This window comes from Gavialis gangeticus, unplaced genomic scaffold (assembly GCF_001723915.1).
Source record: "Gavialis gangeticus isolate Ggan-Ray unplaced genomic scaffold, GavGan_comp1, whole genome shotgun sequence".
In the NCBI taxonomy this organism is placed as follows: Eukaryota; Metazoa; Chordata; order Crocodylia; family Gavialidae; genus Gavialis; species Gavialis gangeticus.
In genome coordinates, this window is record NW_017729025.1 from 27,135,119 (window position 1) to 27,141,776 (window position 6,658).

Sequence of the window (6,658 nt, forward strand, 5' to 3'; positions counted from 1 at the left end):
CCCCCGGGCTTGTCACGCAGCCGGCGCCCACTCACTGGTGCCCCCCGGGCTTGTCACGCAGCCGGCGCCCACTCACTGGCGCCCCCCCGGGCTTGTCACGCAGCCGGCGCCTACTGGGCTCCTTACAATTGCGGCTCAGGTGGCCATAGCCGTGCCTGGCCCCTGAATCCCCTTCTCGGGTCTTCAGTTCCTGTGGGGCTCAGGCAGCCTCGTGCCTACCTGGCCCCCAGTCCTCTACGCCCCTTCTCAGGGCTGGGGTCAGTGCCCCCTGAACATTGTGCCCTCTCTGGGCTTCTTGTCTGTGCGCCCCTCCCTGGGGCTTCTCTCCGCACTCGGGGCTCAGGTGGCCTTAGATGTACCTGGCCCCTAAATCCCCTGCTTGGGTCAACAATTCCTGTGGGGCTCAGGCATCCTCGTCCCTACCTAGCCCCCCATCCTCTGTGCCCCTTCTCAGGGCTGGAGTAGTGCACCCCTAAAATGCAGAGCCCTCACTGGCACCAGGGTCCCCACCACTGTGGAGCCTCCTCCAACCCCTATTAGCCTCACCCGGTCCTCTGGTGTAATGACAAAGTAAAACCATAAGCTAATTGGCTACAACACAAAAATAAGCCTCCTGGCTATAACACAAACTCTAGCCCTCTAGCTAAAGCTCCATCAAACCCCTACCAGGGGTTTCTCCTCACCTGGGAGCTGTTTCAGGCCCTTGGACTTCTCTCACTGCCTGCTCCAACAGATCTCCTACTTCCACAGCTGCCAGAGGGGAACTGCCTTCCTGGCCTCAGCCTGGATCACCTTTATATAGGTCAGGCCCTGTCCCTTTCTGGTCAGCTGACCAACTGCGGTTGCCCCGGCAACCAACACCTGTCCTTCTATAGGAGCAGGGCACCAGAGTGCCCCTGCGACACAACCCTCTGCTCAAAGCAGGATCATTCCCAAATAGATCATCCCAGCCAAGTCTTTGTCTAGCCAGGTCTTAAAAACCTCCAAATATGGAGAGTCTACCACCTCTGTCGGTAACCTGTTCCAGTGCTTCACCACCCTCCTAGTGAGAAAGATTTTCCTAATATCCAACTTAAAACTCCCTTGCTGGAACTTGAGACCATTCCTTCTTCTGTCATCTGTCACCATTGAGAACAGTTTAGCTCCATCCTCTCTGGAACCACCCTTCAGGTAGTTGACGGCTGCTGTTAAATCCCCTCTCAATTTTCTCTTCTGCAGACTAAATAAGCCCAGTTCCCTCAGCCTCTTCTCATAAATCATGTGCCCCAGGCCCTGAACCATTTTGTTGCCCTCCGCTGGACTCTGTCCAATTTATCCACATCCTTTCTGTAGTGGGGTGAGCAAAACTGAACACAGTACTCCAGATGTGGCCTCACCAGTGCAGAAATAGAGTGGAATAATCACTTCCCTTGACCTGCTGGTGACACTTCTACTGTTATCCTTCTTGGAAACAATGGCACACTGCTAGCTCATATTCAGCTTATTTTCCACAGTAACCCTCAGTTGGTCCCCAGCTTGTACTGGTGCACAGGACTGTTCCGTCCAAAGTGGAGGACTTTATACCTGTCCTTATTGAACCTCATGAGATTTCTTTTGGTCCAATCCTCTGATTTGTCTAGTTCTCTCTAGGGGTGTCTACATGAAACGTGTTAACGTGCCTTGGCCCAATTTACTGTGCAGTATGGGCATGTGTCTACACATGCATGCCCTTACTGTGCAGTAACAATGGCTAATCATGATTAAATTTGTTTCCTGCAAATGTAGGTATTAAATTTAGTTGTGATTAGTTAATGTGTGGTAACACACATGTAAATACGACCTGGTACTAACTTCAGTGCCGGGTCTGTCCTGCCACTAGGGGGTCAGCCTGAGCTCTGCCCCAGGGCTCCTGGCTGGGACCCTCTCCTGGACCAGAACAGGGCTACTTTCTGGCAGCCCCTACCTGCAGGATATGAAAGCCTGTAGCCACTTTTTTCCTTGGGACACACACCACAGCCCTACCCACTGCTCCGCAGCAGGCCTCTGCCTGGTCCTGGGAGGAGGTCCTCTAGTACTTCCTGCCCACTGGACCCTCTGGCCTAGCCCTTGCCCCAGAACTGCTGCCACCTGCCTGGGCCCAGCCCCATCACTCTTCCCTGCACCACACACCCAAGGACCCAGACATGCCTCACAGGGATGTTGGGGCTGCACTGGGCAGCCAGAGGGGGAGCCACCAACCCTTGGGAAGTGCCATCCCATGTGGCCACAGCATGAGGTTGCTACCCACTGAGGTCACCATGGCCTCTGGACCCATGAAGTAACAGCCTGAGGCTGGGGTGCTGGGCACTGGTCCCTGGGCTCTGTCCCCTACACCCCACATGGCCCCCACTCTGGGACAAGAAAACAGAGACATTGTAAATTTGATGTTGTAAGTGTTTCTTTTATTGTTGGTGGGTGGGGAGGGTATTCTGTTTGTTGGGGAGGGTGGAGGGGGGGGGCTCTGTTTGTTGAGGGCAGGATGATGGGGATGGGTGTTGTTAGGGAAATAATTTTTTTTTGTTTCAACACTGTGCCTGGCCTGAGAGTGGTGCTGAGGGATGGGTAGAAGGTAAGGAGTATGTGGGCAGTGTGGCAGGTGGGCTGGAGCAGGGAGTGCAGGAGGAGGGGGTCAGCCAGGGTCTCCCACAGTTGGTGCGTGTGTGGCTTTTCTGGAGCCTGGGTTGGGAGAACCTGCAGGGGCAAGCAGGGCCAGCACCACTGCCAGCAGGAGAGCAGGGCACTGGTCATTGTTGGCAGGGGCAGGGCTGGAGCAGCAAGGCACTGGGTGTCACTGGCAGGGGAAGGGGCAGGGGCAGGGGCTGGAGCAGCCATGGTGTGGGGAGTCAGGGTAGACAAAGAGGGAGCTGCCATGTGCCACATGACTCATGGGCAGGGAAGAGGCTGTCCAGGGATCAGAGGGCAGGGCTCTATTTTAAAGATGGTAGCCAAGTGCTGGCTGCTGGCTCTGGCTTCAACATGGCTACCAAGTGCTGGCAGGTGTGGCCAGAGGCTGGAGCTCCCCCCTGTGGCCACAGGCACACATGGTAGGGCTTGAAGGACTTGGCACTAGATTTAGTGCCAAGTCTCTGCAAGTGTAGACACCTGTCAAAAATCACATACTGCACGTTAGGTTAATGTGCAGGAAATTTAGTCATGACTAAATGCATATCTAGATGTGCCCTCTGAATCCTAAGCCTACCCTCCAGCATATCTACTACTCTCCCCAGTTTGGTGTCATCTGCTAACTTGCTGAGGATGCACTATATGCTGTCTTCCAGGTCATTGATTAAGATATTGAACAAAACCAGTCCAAGGACAGACTCCTAGGGCCAGAGCCAACCCTAGGGAGGTGGACCCAGGGCAGATAAAACTGTTTAGGGCCCCCTTAACATTTTTATATAATTAATCCACTGGGGCTGCGTGGCTGCAGCTCCCAGCTCAGCACTCACTGGCTGTGGGGCCAGGGCAGAGGACAGGAGAACCAGATGGCATGTTCTGTACACCTGGATGGAGGCAGCAGCCTTGGCCCTGGCACTGAGGATGCTGCCACTGGTGCAGCCAGTCTTGGGTGGCTGTTTGCAGTGCATGACAGCTGAGGGCCACACTGGGTGGGGTGGACTGGGTTGGGGACACCCTTGCGGTGGGGGTGATCCACGAGCCAGGCCAAACCATGGTGCCTGGTAGCCTTGCAGGGGCTCTGGGCCAGGTTGTGCTGTGGGGCAAACACAAAGCAGCACCTCTGCCAGAGCCCTCAAAGCCAGGAGCAGGGCTCACCTGCCACCATTCTGTTCTGCAGGGCACTGACACCCCTGTCAAAGTGCAGGGCCCTCCAAAGTGCAGGGCCTGAGGTGGTTGCCTCAATTTGCTGTACCCTAGGGATGGCCCTGCCTGGGGCACTCCACTTGATACCAGCTGCCAACTAGACATTGAGCCCTTGACTACTACCCTCTGAGCCTGATGATCCAGACAGTTTTCTATCCACCTTACAGTCCATTCATTCAATCCATACTTACTTAGCTTGCCTGGGAGAATGTTGTGGGAAGCCACATCAAAAGCCCTGATAAAATCAAAGTACACCACATCCACTGGTCTTCTCAAGTCCACAGAGCCATTCATCTCACCATAGAAGGCAATCAGGTTGGTCAGGCATTACTTGCTGCTGATGAATCTGTGCTGACTCTGCCTAATCACCTTCTCTGAGTGCTTAGAAATGGATTCCCTGAGGATCTGCTCCATGATTTTTCCAGCAACTGAGGCAAGGCTGACTGGGTCCATAGTTCCCTGGATCCTACTTTTTCCCTTTCTTAAATATGGGTTTTATATTTGCTCTTGTCCAATTGTCCAGGACTTCTCCCAATTGCCATGGGTTTTCAAAGGTGATGGCCAGTTGCTCTGCAATCAAATTAGCCAACTGCCTCAGCATCCTTGGGTTCATCCCATCTGGCTCCATGGACTTGTATACGTGCAGATTTTCTAAATAGTCCCTAACCTGTTCTTTTGCGACAGTTGGCTTCTCTCTTTCTCCCAAAACTGTGCTGCCACCTTGCCTGTAAAGACTGAGGTGGAAAAGTCATTGAGCACTTCAATCTTTTCCCCATCCTCTGTCACTAGGTTGCCTCCCCCATTCAGTAAGGGGCCCACACTTTCCCTGATCTTCCTTTTGTTGTTAGCATACTTGTAGAAACCCTTCTTGTTACCCTTCGCATCCCTTGCTTGCTAGCTGCAACTCCAATTGCACTTTGGCCTCCCTGACTTTATCCTTACACACCTGAGCAATAATTTTAGTTTTCTCCCTAGTATCCACTTCTTATAGGTTTCCTTTTTGTGATTTAGTTTACTGAAGAGTTCCCTGCTAAGCCAAGCTGGTCTTCTGCCATACTTGCTAGTCTTTCTGCAAATCAGGATGGTTTGTTCCTGCACTCTCAGTAAGTCTTCTTTAAAGTACAGCCAGCTGTCCTGGATTCCTCACCCAAGACCGGCTTCCCAAGGGATCCTGTTCCCTGAGGAAGTAAAAGTCTGCTTTTCTGAAGTTCAGGGTCCTGATGTTGCTCTGAGGGGTCAGGCCAAAGCTCAGGATCTGAATAATGTGCTGTTAGACAGGACGGCGTGGTGTACAATTGCACATGCACACATACAAATCAATTAAGCACACATACATTCACTAGGTGCATACACCCCGACTAGGCATACACACTCACACTAGCAACTCAGATACACAAACGTTCAAAATAACCAGTCTAGGTTCATGCACACCTATCACCAGTTTAAGCCCATACACGCTACACACACCAAATTTAGACAGAATCAGTTACCAGTTACCAACACCTGCACATCCAATACACATACGTGGATTACTAATTCATATACCACACACACACAATGATATCTATATATGTATATATATGTGTATTCACTAATTCATACACATACCTACACATTCACCTACACATACACACAGGTGAGTTCCTAAATTGGGTGTTGTGATGTGTATGTATGTATGTGTGTACTTGGGATACCTGGGGAAAGGTTAAGGTAAGAAAGTAGAAGTGTGGGAGTGAAAGTTGCTGGGAGTGAAAGTTACCGGAATTGGAATTAGAACTGGTAGACTGGAGGGGACTGGGCTGAAGAACTGAGGCTCAGGGGGTAACTTTAGGTTAATTGATCTTAATTGATTAAAGGACAATACCCAAAGCCTGCAGAACAGGGGAGTGATGCCAGGACAGAGGCTGGGACTGGAGCCAGAGCTATGGGGCTCTGAAAAGGTAGGTGGGGAGAGGGAAAATGGGACTAAGGGAAAGTGTGGGTGTTAAAGAGGGGTTCTGGGTATGGGGAGCCAGAGGATGGCTCTGGGGCAGCTAGAGAAGCAGTAGGTGCTGGGAGCTTGAGAAAGGCTCTAGCTGCTGGAGAAAACTGAAGGACAGCCACAAGGAGCTGGGAAGCTGCAGGGGTCGGTGGGGGGGAGGAGGACTACAGAAGGTGTAGGGGAAGCCTGAAAACAGAGAGATGGATAGCAGAAAATCACAGGAAAAGTGGCAGGAGAGACTGAAAGGTGGCAGGGCAGTGGGAAAAGCAGAGAAAGGCAGCAGAAAGTCACAGGGAAAAGGCAGTAGGAGCGTGGGGAGCAGGGGAACAGCAGAAAATCACAGGAAAAGCAGCAGGAGAGACTGGAAGGCAGCAGGGCAGTGAGAAAGCAGAAAAAGGCAGCAGAAAGTCACAGGGAAAACGCAGTAGATGGCATGGGAGGCTGAAAGGCAGTAGGGACAGCAGGAAAGCAAGGAAAGGCTGAGAGGTGGCAGAAAAGGGGAGACAGAGTTGGGAGGAGATCGTGAAACTAGCCGGGGGCAGGGTGGGGGGGAGGGAAAGGGCTGGGGGCAGAGATCAAGGCCCTGCGGTGAGGAAGGGAGTGGGGCTGGGGCTGGGACTGGGACAGGCACTGCACAGCCAGGGCAGGGCAGGGTACAGGACGGAGCTGGCAATGGGTGCAGGGGGGTGGCTCCTGCCACTGTGTGCACCCATGGGGGAGTTATGGGGGTCATGTGGCCTCTAGATCTCTGCATGGGGAGAGGGTGGGCTGTCACTGCATGCTCAGGGCTAGAGGCTGTGCCTGGCTCTTCTCAGCAGCTAGGCTTCGGCTGGGTAA